The sequence below is a fragment of the Meles meles genome, chromosome 7 (assembly GCF_922984935.1).
Source record: "Meles meles chromosome 7, mMelMel3.1 paternal haplotype, whole genome shotgun sequence".
Taxonomy (NCBI): Eukaryota; Metazoa; Chordata; class Mammalia; order Carnivora; family Mustelidae; genus Meles; species Meles meles.
The window spans coordinates 77,050,412-77,067,156 of NC_060072.1; the positions used below are offsets into that span (position 1 = coordinate 77,050,412).

The 16,745-nt window shown below is 38.5% G+C and overlaps 1 protein-coding gene across 1 annotated transcript in view; it reads right to left on the reverse strand.

Annotated features, from left to right (window-relative positions):
* Positions 1–16,745, reverse strand: part of CPNE8 (copine 8) — a 220,448-nt gene that overhangs the window by 160,019 nt on the left and 43,684 nt on the right. The gene's annotated exons all lie outside the window — the stretch shown is intronic.

The window sequence follows — 16,745 nt, forward strand, 5'->3', positions numbered from 1 at the left end:
TAAACAGGAAGTCCTCTACATGAAACAGTTTATTAGCTGTGTTTTGGGGAGAAATTTCTTATACTCTATTACACACTTCAATAATTTGGGTTTTCTTTTGTTTTGCTTTGCTTTGCTTTAATTCTTATGGTATCTAGAGAGCCTAAAATGAGACCTTTAGTACTTACTGTTTTTAAGCTAGTAGCTTAAAAATTTTTTTTTAAAATTAAAATTAAAATTAATTAAATTTTTTTTAAAAATTAAAAAGTAAATTTCTCCATCTTAGGGGAAGTGAAAACCAAAAACCAAAACTTTCTAGTCGTTCAATGTGAAGGAAGGCCACCAGGCTCTGCTTCCAAAGTCAGACCAGAAATATAAATTTTGCAACTCTTTTCTCTCTCTCTCTCTTTCTTTCTTTCTTTTTTTTTTTTTTTATTCAGCTTACATTCTTCTCCTCCTACTCCCATGGAATTCTAATACGGGAATTTTAACCTTTAGTTCTGAACAGATTTATGCATGCCATCTTATCAGAGAACGAACTTTTATTAAAGTTCACAGAAATACTATTTTTTAATAGGAATAAGAGAACTGTGCTAATCCATTAAAAGTGAAGGTCATGCTTACATAAATTTTGATAATAAAACTACGGTAGAAAATACTGATGACAAAGGAATTACTATGGCTATTGCTAACTAATTATACACACATACACACACACACACACACACACACAGAAAAGTTTATAGAGGCTTACGTATCTGACAATGTTTATATCATGAACCAATATCATACAGACAAACCACAGCTGAGGTCATTCATTCAACATTTCCAAAATATTAAACACTCCCTTTGAATAATAATAATAATTACAGCCATTTATTGAGTACTTACTTGGTTTCAAGTACTTCTCACACATGACTTTAAATCTTTAGCATAACCATGAAAGGTAGGTGTTATTAGTCCCACTTTAAAGATGAGAAATCTTTAAAAATAAATCAATAAATAAAGATGAGAAAATTGAGGCAGAGGATTCACAACCTTTGGCTATAAAATCTTTCTAGGACTCTCCTTTATTTCAGAATAAAACGTGTGAGGCCCTAAGAAGATCCAACAATGAGCCTATCCATGATTCCTAATTTTTAAAAAGTGGGAGTGTACCAAAGAACCATGTGCTGGCCATACCCACACACCCCAAAAGAGCAGTGCAGAGGTCAAGAAGTTTAAGTCTGGACCCGACACAGCCTGGACCCCCCAGCCTTTCCACGGCCTGGAAGCTCCCCAGGCCACAGGTGGGAGCACCAAACCAGCAAATGCACAACACTCTCAAACAGAAATTCAGCCAGGATCCATATTCCCTAGCACCCAAATCCCTCTTGTAGATTTGAACCCACACTCACACTCAGAGGAAAGAAGACAGAGTGAAATTTCCCAGTGTGGGCCCCACTGTGCTACAAGCCAACAATTTTCCAGGACCCATGAGCCATGAAAACATTCACAAGCGTGTTTGCTGGGGACAGCTGGCTTGTCAGCAATATGGGTAGCTGCATATACTCCGCTATCTTAAGTGCAGATTAATAGGCAGCCATTAAAATTTTAGCTCATCATCTCTATATTACAAACACTTATTATAGCAAGCCTTCCCACACACAGCCCTGAAACTGCTTTCGATGATCTCGCCAGTAACCTTCACATCGCACAATCTGGCAGTCACTCCTCGGCTCTTCTCACACGAGACCGCTGGGCTGCATGGGACATGGCTGTCTCCGCTTTCCTTCCTGAAGCAGTCTTTTCTTGCTTTTGACACCACACTCCTGTTTCTCTTCCCCTCCTAGACTCTCAGGCATGCAACCTCTCATTGTCAGAACCCAGTTCTAGGTCCTCTTCATCGGCCTATCTTCACTCTTTTGTTACATTATTTTATCTGTTCCTTTGGGTTTAAATCCCACCTACATGATGGTAACATCCAAAAGCAAGCATCAGCCCACACTCACCTGTGAGTTCACTCATGCACACAACTGCCTTCTCGGCTTACACATGTGGTTGTGTAACACGTCCCACAGAATTACTATATCGAACTTTGAATACTGATTTTATACCACAACCAGTACCTGTCCTAACCAAGTCTACCCCTTGGCAGTAAATGACACCATCATCTTCTCGGTTCTTTTTGCCATAAAAGAGAGTCAAACTTCTGAACTCCTTCCTCTTAACCCACCAACTCCTCTTCATCACCACCTCATAAACTAGCAATTCCAACCTCAAACACATCTCCCAGCCATCTCCTTCTCTCGGGATATCTTGTCCACAGCTACATCAAGCTTTTCAGCTTTCTCATGGACCACCTCAGGGCCCTCCTAACTCACACCTTTGTGGGCTCTTGCTCTCCCTCCAATTCTTCCTCCATATAACATCCAGAATAATCTTTTGAAAAAGTGTAAACACAGCCATGCAATTTCACCTCCCCAACAGTCTCTAATGGCTTCGCATAATACTTCAAACAAAACCTCTTTTCTTTTGTCTGCAGGACTGGCTCATTTCTACCTCTGGGTTTCATCATGGGCTAGTATCTCCTCTTTCTCTTCTCCCTGGCCAGCTGGTCTTCTTTTAGAGCTCCTTACTCACCAAATCCTTTTTAATCCATGGCCTTTGCACCTATGTGAGTAACTCCACTCTTCCATGGCTGACTTTTTCTCATCTTTTAAGCCTCTATTTAAATGTCATTCTTCTGACTCTAAATACTCATGCTAACGTTGGCTCCCTACCCCTAAAATTATTCTCCTTCAGAGCACCTGTTTCTTTCCTTTATAAAACTTGTATTTTGTAATTGTACTTTTATTTATTTGTTTTATATTTCCCTTACTAGACAGTATGTTCCATGAAGGCACAAGACATACACAACTTTGATTTGCACCGGTACAAAACTGAACAAATGATTAGCTAAAGGAGATCTATATTGTTCAAAGAGAAAAGAATCAAAGATCCTGTATAGTATAACACCAATTTTGATGAAAATATATGTTTATATATAGAGATAAAAATAGAGGAAGGTATACCAGAATATAGAAATTATCTTCTTTTTTTTTTTCATTATGTATTTCTGGGCTTTCCTAATTTCTTGCAGTGAGTATTTTTCACTTTTAAAATCAGAAACAGGAGCGCCTGGGTAGCTCAGCTGGTTGAGCGTCTCACCCATGGTTTTGGTTGGGGTCATGATCGCAGGATCATGGGATGAGGTTCTGTGCCCATTGCAGAGTCTGCTCGAGATTTCTCTCTCCTTCTCGATCTCCCTCCTGCCTGTGCACTCTGTCTCTCTCTTTCCCTCTTAAATAAATAAAATCTATTAAAAAATTAAAAATATAAAACTTTTAATTGGTGTTTTTTTTTAAAATTCTTTCTATTATGAAAAGTGAAAACTGGTAGTAATAAGAAATCACAGGTACATTATGACTAGTTTAGCTAATGGGAAACGCGTTAGTACTTTCCCAGAGGCTGGATTATATTAGCTATCAACCAAGTGATTAATCTTTTTGACTTGAAATGAAATTTGTCTCAGCTAATGCCTTATACTACCAAATTATAAATTTCTAATTCCTTAGAAAATGTACAGTTGCATATTAATTCTACGTAGATCAGAGGAAACTAAAATTTGAAGGAAAGACAATTATTAATAACCTTTATCAATGGTATACAACCAGAAACAGCTACATTTGATAAAACTGCAACTTGTATCCTACAAAGTCTTCTTCTGAGTATCAACTATCCTGGATTGTCAGAAGTACGTACAAAGCTGATTACCATAATCTCTGGCACAATTAACATATTTAAATATGTGGACAGTCAAGCCCTTTTACATAATTTTACAGTATTATGTTTCATCATCCCATAATGAGAAAAATGTGAGAAAAATGCTTTTACTCAACAAGTGTGAAAGTTTTCAGTCATTTGAAAGAAGTATGTAAACTGTTAATTTTATTGGAACATAAAACACTGTTTCTTATAAAACTTCAAGCAAAAATAAAAAGAAAAGAAGTCTTTGAAAGTTTTCCTTTGTTTTATGCTTGAGCTAATCGGATAAATACCTACTTTTCCAATTTAGGAACAAATCCTACAGAAAATGATAGAATGGAAATATTCCTGATTTCTAAATCAACTAATTGTTAGACTGCTTCAGAGGAGAATTCCTAGAACATTCATCTATTTATGGCATCAAGCAGATGAACTCTGTTTTGATAAAAACGTTCAGAAAGGTTTAATATATTGTGAAGGCCCAGAACAGCCACCCAGGTAATATTCATGTGTCAACGGAACTGAAAGCGATGAAGAAAAATGTCATCTGCACAAGTGCACATTTGTAATTTGGTTATTATATAAGAATCAGATCTGACTGGTGGTGAGCATGGTCTCCAAAAAGTAGACAGGAAGGCCCGATAAACTGAGTACTACAAAGAGAATCTTAAGATGAATTCAATAAGAATGCTCAGTTTAGGACTATACATATCCCACTTGCACAAAGGATGCAAAGCACAAGCAGACACGCACCCACACCAACATTACACCATTGATACACATTTCCTCTTGAAAGTGAAACACCTGGATTACCAGAAAATCCATGGCCCTCCTTGTCTGAGGGCAAGAGATACAGTTTTGTCTTGCAACTCATTATCTAAGGCTTTTCTTTTCTTTCTTTCTTTTTTTTTTTTAATGCAGCAAACACCTGAAATTCCCTTCATTATAAAAAGACAGTGGAAAATCTTAAGGCTTTATCTAGGTCCTCCACTGTTACAGATGACTGAGATGTCGCTCTAGATGTAGATGGGAATGTAAATCCACACACAGAAAGAAAAAGGATGTTATTTCACATAAGTGGTTTTTATTCAACTTTTAGGATCTTCTATTTTTAGGAATGAACATAAATCATTACCCAACAAAAAAAGGAAACCGTGACCACATCCCTATAACGGTCACACATAAAATGCAGAAAGAACTTGGATGCCTCAGTCGGTTAAGCATCTGCCTTCGGCTCTGGGTCATGATCCCAGTGTCCTGGGATCGAGTCCCACATCCTGCTCCTTGCTCAGTGGGAAGCCTGCTTCTCCCTCTGCCTGCCACTCCCCGCTTGTGCTTGCTCTCTTGTGCACTCTCTATCTGACAAATAAATTTTTAAATCTTTTAAAAAATTTAAAAAGAAAAAGAAAATACAGAGAAGACTAAACCCCACCAATTTTCAAAATTATAGTGCCTTAAAACCTTGGTTAAACATTTTAATATAATATCATACTCTAAAAAATAACAGAATTTTAAGAAACTGTTAACCATGTCATGGCTTGCTATTAATTCTGTGATTAATGACATGTTTTACCATCTAAAGAGAAAAAAAGAAAATGGACTCAATTTATCAGGGAGGTCTTTATTGGGGAATATGGGTTAATTTTATTTTTTAAATATTTTATTTATTTGACAGAGAGAAATCACAACTAGGCAGAGATGCAGGCAGAGAGAGAGGAGGAAGCAGGCTCCCTGCAGAGCAGAGAGCCAGATGTGGGGCTGGATCCCAGGACCCTGGGATCATGACCTGAGCCGAAGGCAGAGGCTTTAACCCACTGAGCCACCCAGGTGCCCCATATGGGTTAATTTTTATCATGTTATCAGTTAGGTTTTCATTTATGTAACACAAAATATTTTTAAATGAATTGAGTAGATTATTATTTTAATCTACCCTATTATTTTAAATTAGACTGTTTTATTTAGTTATTATCTAAATTCAATTGAAAATAAACTTAAAAATGTATTCACATCAGAGTAGTCAAGATGGCGGAGAAGTAGCAGGCTGAGACTACATTGGGTATCAGGAGATCAGCTCAATAGCTTATCTAAACATTGCAAACACCTACAAATCCAATGTGAGATCGATGAGAAGAAGAACAGCAATTCTAGAAACAGAAAATCAACCACTTTCTGAAAGGTAGGGCTGGAGGAGAAGTGAATCTAAAACGACGGGAAGATAGACCGCGGGGGGAGGGGCCAGCTCCCGACAAGCGGCGGAGCAACGGAGCACAAAATCGGGACTTTTAAAAGTCTGTTCCACTGAGGGACATTGCTCCAGAGGCTGAACTGGGGTGAAGCCCACGCAGGGTCAGCGTGGCCCCAGGTCCCGCAGGGTCACAGAAGGATCGGGGGTGTCAGAGTGTTGCAGAACTAGCAGGTGTTAGAACAGAGAAGCCGGCTACAGAGACAGAGCCAAGGAGTGAGCTCTCAGCTCGGGGTTACCTTGAACGGGTCGCGGGCTGGGTGAGCTCGGAGCGCGGCTGGAGGCTGGGGATACGGGAGTGATTGGGTGCTGTCCTCTGGGGGCGCACTGAGGAGTAGGGCCCCGGGCTCTCGGCTTTTTTTTTTTTCCTCTGGTTGCAACATCTTTGATTAAAGTGCTTATACCATTTAATTACAGATTGTTTGCAACACAGCAACAGAATGGTTACAAACGGGTTTTCTTACTGTGAAAGCAACAGACACATTCAGAAGTGAGAGAATTAGAGTGGTTATGGAACAGGCAGTATTCTGTGAGCACTAGCCTCCTTCTCTCAGCCCCTCCTCAGTTGCAAATTCAAGAAGCCCAGGCTTAGACTGCCCCGTCCGCCCTGTCCTCCCCATCCTCACTCCTGCCCCACCTCACAGAATGTCTGCTGTCCTCGCTCTGAACTTGGAGCCGATCAGGTTTCCAGTGAAAATCAACTATAGGTCAGCTTACTATTATAGTCATTAAAAAAAGAAAAAGCATAAGACCATTAGGCAAGACATTTTGGACTGCTGGTGTGATCCTGGTGGGGGAAGAGCAGTAGAAGCCCATCAGGCCTCCGCGTCCTCCCAGCAAGGAATCTTCATCCACCCACAGGAGCTGGCAGACGCTTCTCCGACATCAGCAGCCACACACATGGGCCTCCCGCTCCCATCACTTGCACTACTGCCCTGGATGGCTTGGTGCATCCCCACCCCTAGTTTCTGGAAGAAGAATGCAAAGAAACTGGCCCTGAGAGGTGCCACGCTGTTCTACACTAGCTCAACACAACCAGGAGACAAGAAGGGGGACAGGACTAGGAGACTGCCAGTTTCCCGTCCTCCGGAACTCTACGGAAAGCGTTCAGGGAACAGAAGCTCCCAAAAGCGAACCCAAGCGGATTACTTAGTCCGGCCGCCGGTAAGGGAGGTGCAGTTCTGCCTCGGGCAAAAACACTTGAGAGTCACCACAAAGGGCCCCTCCCCCAGAACATCAACAAAATATCCAGCCAGGAGGAAGCTCATCTATCAAGGAAAGCAGGTTCAATACCTAAGACAGCAGCGGAATTCCAGAGGAGGAGGAGAAAGCAAAGCATGGAACTCATGGCTTGCTCCCCATGATTCTTTAGTCTTGAGGTTAATTCAATTTTTTTTTCAATTTTTTTTCTTTCTTTTATCTTCTTCTGCTAAATTATTTAAAACTCTTACCCTTCTCTTTTTTTAACGTTTTTTGAGTTTATCTAAAATATATATTTTTTCTTTCTTTTTTATATTTTTTCTTTATTTGCTTTATTTTTAAATTATTTTCTTTTTTTTTCTGAACCTCTTTTTATCCCCTTTCTCCCCACCCGCCAACAATTTGGGGTCTCTTCTGATTTGGTTACAGCACATTTTTCTGGGGTCTTTGCCACCCTTTTAGTATTTTATTGGATCCTTCATATCCTCTTATTTGGACAAAATGACAAGGTGGAAAAAATCACCACAAACAAAAGAACAACAGGCAGTACCGAAGGCTAGGGACCTAATCAACACAGACATTGGTAATATGGCAGATCAAGAGTTCAGAATGACGATTCTGAATGTTCTACCCGGGCTCTAAAAAGGCATGGAAGATATTAGAGAAACCCTCTCTGGAGAGAAAAAAGCCCTTTCTGGAGAAATTAAAGAACTAAAATCTAACCAAGTTGAAATCAAGAAAGCTATTAATGAGGTGCAATCAAAAATGGAGGCTCTCACTGCTAGGATCAATGAGGCAGAAGGAAGAATTAGTGATATAGAAGACCAAATGACAGAGAATAAAGAAGCCGAGCTAAAGAGGGACAAACAGCTACTGGACCACGAGGGGAGAATTCGAGAGACAAGTGACACCATAAGACGAAACAACATTAGCATAATTGGGATTCCAGAAGAAGAAGAAAGAGAGAGGGGAACAGAAGGTCCATTAGGAGAGAATTATTGGAGAGAATTTTCCTAATATGGCAAAGGGAACAAGCATCAAAATCTAGGAGGTGCAGAGAATCCCCCTCAAAGTCAACAAGAATAGGTCCACACCCCGTCACCTAATAGTAAAATTTACAAGTCTTAGTGACAAAGAGAAAATCCTGAATGCAGCTCGGGCAAAGAAGTCTGTAACATACAATGGTAAAAATATTAGATTGGCAGCAGACTTATCCACAGGGACCTGGCAGGCCAGAAAGAGCTGGCATGATATATTCAGAGCACTAAACGAGAAAAACATGCAGCCAAGAATACTCTATCCAGCTAGGCTATCATTGAAAATAGAAGGAGAGAGAAAAAGCTTCCAGGACAAACAAAAACTGAAAGAATTTGCAAACACCAAACCAGCTCTACAGGAAATATTGAAAGGGGTCCTCTAAGCAAAGAGAGAGCCTAAAAGTAGTAGATCAGAAAGGTACAGACACAATAAACAGTAACAGTCACCTTACAGGCTGATAATGGCACTAAATTCATATCTCTCAATAGTTACCCTGAATGTTAATGGGCTAAATGCCCCAATCAAAAGACACAGGTATCAGAATGGATAAAAAAACAAAACCCATCAATATGTTGTCTACAAGAAACTCATTTTAGACGCAAAGACACCTCCAGATTTAAGGTGAGGGGGTGGAAAACAATTTACCATGCTAATGGGCATCAGAAGAAAGCTGGGGTGGCAATCCTTATGTCAGATCAATTAGATTTTAAGCCAAAGACTATAATAAGAGATGAGGAAGGACACTATATCCTACTCAAAGGGTCTGTCCAACAAGAAGATCTAACAATTTTAAATATCTATGCCCCTAACGTGGGAGCAGCCAACTATATCAACCAATTAATAACAAAATCAAAGAAACACATCAATAATAATACAGTAGTAGTAGGGGACTTTAACACTCCCCTCACTGAAATGGACAGATCGTCCAAGCAAAAGATCAACAAGGAAATAAAGGCCTTAAATGACACACTGGACCAGATGGACATCACAGATATATTCAGAACATTTCATCCCAAAGCAACAGAATACACATTTTTCTCTAATGCACATGGAACATTTTCCAGAATAGATCACATCCTGGGTCACAAATCAGGTCTCAACCAGTATCAAAAGATTAGGATCATTCCCTGCATATTTTCAGACCACAACGCTCTGAAGCTAGAACTCAATCACAAGAGGAAAGCTGGAAAGAATCCAAATACATGGAGACTAAACAGCATCCTTCTAAAGAATGAATGGGTCAACCAGGAAATGAAAGAAGAATTGAAAAAATTCATGGAAACAAACGATAATGAAAACACAACAGTTCAAAATCTGTGGGACACAGCAAAGGCAGAACTGAGAGGAAAATATATAGCAGTACAAGCCTTTCTCAAGAAACAAGAAAGGTCTCAAGTACACAACCTAACCCTACACCTAAAGGAGCTGGAGAAAGAACAAAAAAGAAACCCTGAACCCAGCAGGAGATGAGAAATCATAAAGATGAGAGGAGAAATCAATGAAATAGAAACCAAAAAAACAATAGAAAAAAATCAATGAAACTAGGAGCTGGTTCTTTGAAAGAATCAGTAAGATTGATAAACCCCTGGCCAGACTTATCAAAAAGAAAAGAGAAAGGACCCGAATAAATAAAATCATGAATGAAAGAGAAGAGATCAAAAATAACACCCAAGAAATACAGACAATTATAAGAACATACTATGAGCAACTCTACGCCAACAAATTTGACAATCTGGAAGAAATGGACGCATTCCTAGAGACATAAAAACTACCACAACTGAACCAGGAAGAAATAGAAACCTGAACAGGCCCATAACCAGTAAGGAGATTGAAACAGTCATCAAAAATCTCCAAACAAACAAAAGCCCAGGGCCTGACGGCTTCCCAGGGGAATTCTACCAAACATTTAAAGAAGAACGAATTCCTATTCTCCTGAAACTGTTCCAAAAAACAGAAATGGAAGGAAAACTTCCAAACTCATTTTATGAGTCCAGCATCACTCTGATCCCAAAACCAGACAAGGATCCCACCAAAAAAGAGAACTACAGACCAATATCCTTGATGAACACAGATGCAAAAATTCTCACCAAAATACTAGCCAATAGGATTCAACAGTACATTAAAAGGATTATTCACCACGATCAAGTGGGATTTATTCCAGGGCTGCAGGGTTGGTTCAACATCCGCAAATCAATCAATGTGATAGAACATATTAATAAAAGAAAGAACAAGAGCCATATGATACTTTCAACAGATGCTGAAAAAGCATTTGACAAAGTACAGCATCCCTTCCTGATCAAAAGTCTTCAAAGTTTAGGGATAGAGGGCACATACCTCAATATTATCAAAGCCATCTATGAAAAACCCACCGCAAATATCATTCTCAATGGAGAAAAACTGAAAGCTTTTCCGTTCAGGTCAGGAACACGGCAGGGATGTCCATTATCACCACTGCTATTCAACATAGTACTAGAAGTCCTAGCCTCAGCAATCAGACAACAAAAAGAAATTAAAGGCATTCAAATCGGCAAAGAAGAAGTAAACTATCACTCTTCGCAGATGATATGATACTATATGTGGAAAACCCAAAAGACTACACTCCAAAACTGCTAGAACTTGTACAGGAATTTAGTAAAGTGTCAGGATATAAAATCAATGCACAGAAAACAGTTGCATTTCTCTACACCAACAACAAGACAGAAGAAAGAGAAATTAAGGAGTCAATCCCATTTACAATTGCACCGAAAACTATAAGATACCTAGGAATAAACCTAACCAAAGAGGCTAAGAATCTATACGCAGAAAATTATAAAGTACTCATGAAAGAAATTGAGGAAGACACAAAGAAATGGAAAAATGTTCCATGCTCCTGGATTGGAAGAATAAATATTGTGAAAATGTCTATGCTACCCAAAGCAATCTACACATTTAATGCAATCCCTATCAAAATCCCATCCATTTTTTTCAAAGAAATGGAACAAATAATCCTAAAATTTATATGGAACCAGAAAAGACCTCAAATAGCCAAAGGAATATTGAAAAAGAAAGCCAAAGTTGGTGGCATCACAATTCCAGACTTCAAGCTCTATTACAAAGCTGTCATCATCAAGACAGCATAATACTGGCACAAAAACAGACACATAGGTCAATGGAACAGAATAGAGAGCCCACAAATAGACCCTCAACTCTATGGTCTACTAATCTTCGACAAAGCTGGAAAGAATGTCCAATGGAAAAAAGACAGCCTCTTCAATAAATTGTGCTGGGAAAATTGGACAATCACATGCAGAAAAATGAAATTGGACCACTTCCTTACACCACAAATGAAAATAGACTCAAAATGGATGAAGGACCTCAATGTGAGAAAGGAATCCATCAAAATTCTTGAGGAGAACGCAGGCAGTAACCTCTTCGACCTCAGCCGCAGCAACATCTTCCTAGGAACATCGGCAAAGGCAAAGGAAGCAAGGGCAAAAATGAACTATTGGGATTTCATCAAGATCAAAAGCTTTTGCACAGCAAAGGAAACAGTTAACAAAATCAAAAGACAACTGACAGAATGGGAAAAGATATTTGCAAACGACGTATCAGATAAAGTGCTAGTGTCCAAAATCTATAAGGAACTTAGCAAACTCAACACCCAAAGAACAAACAACCCAATCAAGAAATGGGCAGAGGACATGAACAGACATTTCTGCAAAGAAGACATCCAGGTGGCCAACAGACATATGAAAGAGTGCTCCACATCACTCAGCATCAGGGAAATACAAATCAAAACCACAATGAGATATCACCTCACACCAGTCAGAATGGCTAAAATTAACAAGTCAGGAAATGAGAGATGCTGACGAGGATGCGGAGAAAGGGGAACCCTCCTACATTGTTGGTGGGAAAGCAAGCTGGTGCAACCACTCTGGAAACCAGCATGGAGGTTCCTCAAAATGTTGAAAATAGAACTACCCTATGACCCAGCAATTGCACTACTGGGTATTTACCCTAAAGATACAAACGTAGTGATCCGAAGGGGCACGTGTACCCGAATGTTTATAGCAGCAATGTCCACAATAGCCAAACTATGGAAAGAACCTAGATGTCTATCAACAGATGAATGGATAAAGAAGAGGTGGTATATATACACAATGGAATACTATGCAGCCATTGAAAGAAATGAATCTTGCCATTTGCGACGATGTGGATGCAACTAGAGGGTATCATGCTTAGTGAAATAAGTCAATCGGAGAAAGACAACTATCATATGATCTCCCTGATATGAGGACATGGGGGGTTAGGGGGATAGGAGAAGAATAAATGAAACAAGATGGGATTGGGAGGGAGACAAACCATAAATGACTCTTAATCTCACAAAACAAACTGGGGGTTGCTGGGGGGAGGTGGGGTTGGGAGAGGGGGAAGGAGTTATGGACATTGGGGAGGGTATGTGCTATCATGAGTGCTGTGAAGTATGTAAACCTGGTGATTCACAGACCTGTACCCCTGGGGATAAAAATACATTATATGTTTATTAAAAAAAAAAGAAAAGAAAGGATGAATACCCAACTTTTGTAGCAACATGGACAGGACTGGAAGTGATTATGCTGAGTGAAATAAGTCAAGCAGAGAGAGTCAAGTATCATATGATTTCACTTATTTGTGGAGCATAACAAATGACATGGAGGACACTGGGAGTTCGAGAGGAGAAGGAAGTTGAGGGAAATTGGAAGGGGAGGCGAACCATAAGAGACTATGGACTCTGAAAAACAACCTGAGGGTTTTGAAGGGGCGGGGGTGGGAGGTTGGGGGAACCAGGTGGTGGGTAATAGGGAGGGCACGTATTGCATGGAGCACTGGGTGTTGTGCAAAAACAATGAATACTGTTATGCTGAAAAAATAAATTAATTAATTAAAGATTTAAACAGGGGGGAAAAAAAATGTATTCACATCAACCCTGAAGTCTCTGCATAGTTAAAAGCAGTTCTATCTACAGATGCATAATAAATGTTGATGTACATTCACTAGAAAGTGGGCAATTATTAATTTCATATACTCAAAACTAACTTTCAACAATTATCTTTAAAATCCTCCAAAGGAATACTTCCTACATTTTTTTTTTTTTAAGAATTATTACATTCTAGGGGCATCTGGGTGGCTCAGTCATTAAGCATCTGCCTTCAGCTCAGGTCATATCCCAGAGTTCTGGGATAGAGCCCAGCATCAGTCTCCCTGCTCGGAGGGAAGCCTGCTTCTCCTTCTCCCACTCCCCCTACTTGTGTTCCCTCTCCTGTTTTGTCTTTCTCTGTCAAATAAATAAATAAAATCTTAAAAAAAAATAAAAAAAGGAACTATGACATTCTTTAACTGCCTTTCATTAAGACTTCATAACACACTTTGTCCCCTTCCTACAATTATTCTATGCAATAGACCTTTAGGCATAGTTTAGCACTGAGATTCTTAAATTCTCAATGTTTGTTTTTGTGAGCTTTATTCACTTTTTTTTTTTTTTTTTTAATTTGGCAGGGAAACAAAAAAATTGCAAAGCTAAGTTTGGGAATTATTTTCATTCAAAAATGATCAGAACAAACTTTTGCTTCTGGCAATGACAAATTAAGTGGTTTCAGACCAACTTTTCCCCTGAGAACAGCTAGAAAAACCTGATGAAATATAAAATAATCTTTTTGGAGGCACCAGAGAGCTAACAAAATGTTATACATGTGAAACCAAAAACCTGGAGAAAAGAGAAGCCAAAAGAGGGTCCCTGTGTTTGAAAAAAAAAAAAAAAAAACCAAACTGATTTCAACGATCTCATCAAATGGGGAAGTGGAGGGGACAACAGAGTTTTTAAAAATCATCAAAGGGTTTTTAATTGAGCGATTAAAAAAATACGGTAATAAAAATTTTGAGTTGGGACCCTAAGAGGCTACACCAGATGAATCAGAAGAATAATCCTCAAGAAGCATGAAGCTCAGCTCAGAGGAGTCAAATCTTTAACTAACTAAAGATAAACTTTTCCTAGCCTAGTTATTTCCCCAGAAGCAAAAGGAAACCCACTCCAGGGAAATATTAAATCATCCAATGCCTCAAGTATATCGCTAAATTTTCTTATACAATATTCAGCAATAAGTAACAAGCATGAGGATTTCTGCCTCCAGCCCCAATGTAGTTACTTTTTTTTTTTAAAGATTTTATTTATTTATTTGACAGAGAGAGATCACAAGTAGATTAAAGAGGCAGGTAGAGAGAGGGAGAGAGGAGGAAGCAGGTTCCCCGCTGAGCAGAGAACCCGATGCGGGACTCAATCCCAGGACCCTGAGATCATGACCTGAGCCAAAGGCAGCGGCTTAACCCACTGAGCCACCCAGGCGCCCCCAATGTAGTTACTTTTAACAGACAAACATTCTAGTGGAGAACCAGAAAAGGTAGTGGATAAAAAACAAAACTTGATTGTTTGATATTATCATAGAGGTGCAAAGGCACCCAAGAGCTGAAAGGCCCAATGCTAGAGAGAAGGGAAGTTAATTAATGTGAGCCAAACTTTTGCTTGGAACAAGCAGTGACAAAGAAAAAAAGGAAGCCCACATAAAAATAGAGAGAGAAGCAAAGCCAGGAAATCTCCGCAACAATGAGCCGTACTTTCGAAGACTACACAATCAAACAGAAGTCGTAGCTTAGTGAAGTTAGAAAAGTTATCTGAACCTAGATTTCATTAAAATTTCAGGAAAACTAAAGGTGTCAAGGTCTAATTACATACAAAGTTACCATTAATAAAAGAGAGATTAGAGAGCAGAATAGTATCTCTACAGGACATGAAAGTATGCCAAAAGATACAATCAAATACCAAACTAAAACTGTATTATTTCAGATAGAGTCAAAACACATGCAGACATGAGAGAATGACATAAATCAGAATTAGCAATACAGAGAAAGGAGGTGATAAAAATCAAAGAGGAAATAGAGGTAAAATAAATAAAACAGCATCTTAGAAATAGAATAAACTAGTAAAGACACAAGAATAATCACAATAGATAAAACCTTAACATGAAGTGGAAAGAAATATTTTTGCATTTAAGAATCAAAAAGAAATGGAAAAAAAAAAAGAGAAAGTAGCAAATACTCAATACGGGCAAAGTGAATCTATCATATAATAAAAGAAGTCCACAAAGAAGAAAATCATAACAAAGACAGACAAGTATTAAAAACTGCAATTCATTAGCTCGTGACTTAAAGAAAGTTAAAATTAGATTTTCTTCAGAGTTTTTGACAGAAATGTTTTATGACAAAACAAATGAACATTTAATATACCTAAGGTAAGAAAATGTAATCAAAAGATTTTATATTCTTCATATTCAAAGGGCACAAATTGCTGTTGACATTTAAAAAAGAAAGATGAATACTATTACCCATGAGCTCTTCTAAAAAATCTACTAGCAACTGAGCTTTGGATAATCAAAATTATGACAGAAATACTGACATATGGAATGGTGCTGACCATTACTTATAGAACTAAGACTCAATCAGGTCTAAGAGAGAGAACATAAGGCATGCAATGTCAATATGATCTGATAATGTTGACTGAATGCAGTATTATTCCAACCAACAAGTGGGAAAACCCCAAAGATCCAGGCACTAAGCATCAATGAGTGCGAAGACCAAAAAAGAGGGAAAACAAGACTTAAATTGCCTCCTACCGAATGTTCACACCATCACCAACAGAGTTGCCAAAGGAACTGAACCCATGTCTTATCAACCTTCTGATACAATCTGTCAAATTGTAGAAATACAATGAATAGAAAAAAATATGATGAGCTGCACCTTAAGCATACAGTCAATAAGATCCCGACTGTAGAACTACATATGTCAAATGGTCCAGTTATGTACGATAAGTTGTAAGAAAAACAAAGGAATGAAAGCTGTAGACTAAAAGAAACAGAAAATACATAGCATTTTCTTGAAGTGTGCAAGACTAAACTATAATGTTAAAAAGTGCACACTTGGGTAATAAAACCATAAACAAACCCCTCACACAGACATATCATTACTCTTGGAAAAGAGAGTTCTCTGATTGGGAAGGTCCATGGAAACAAATTCCGGGGTGCTGGCAAAGTTCTATTTCTTGACCTCGTTAATAATTATATGGGTGTCTGCCTTATAAAAATTCACCAAGGTTTTCATTTTTGTATTTGTTTCCAATAAACAAATAAGTGAATGCCAAACGAGAGCATCTCCCTATAAAAACAATTGAGACAATTATTGACAACAGCAAAATTGCAACAACATAAATTTTAAAGGGAATTTTTCATACAGAATTAAAATGCATATAGCATATAAATACACAAAGAAATGAAAAGCACCTAATAGAGTAAATATATGGAAGAGAAAAAAGAATACTGGTAATATAAAATAATAATAAACTGTTTTGTGTGTTTATATTATATACAAAATTAACATTCATAACAATGACACCAAACATGTGGACATTGCTGCTATAAACACTGGACTGCATATG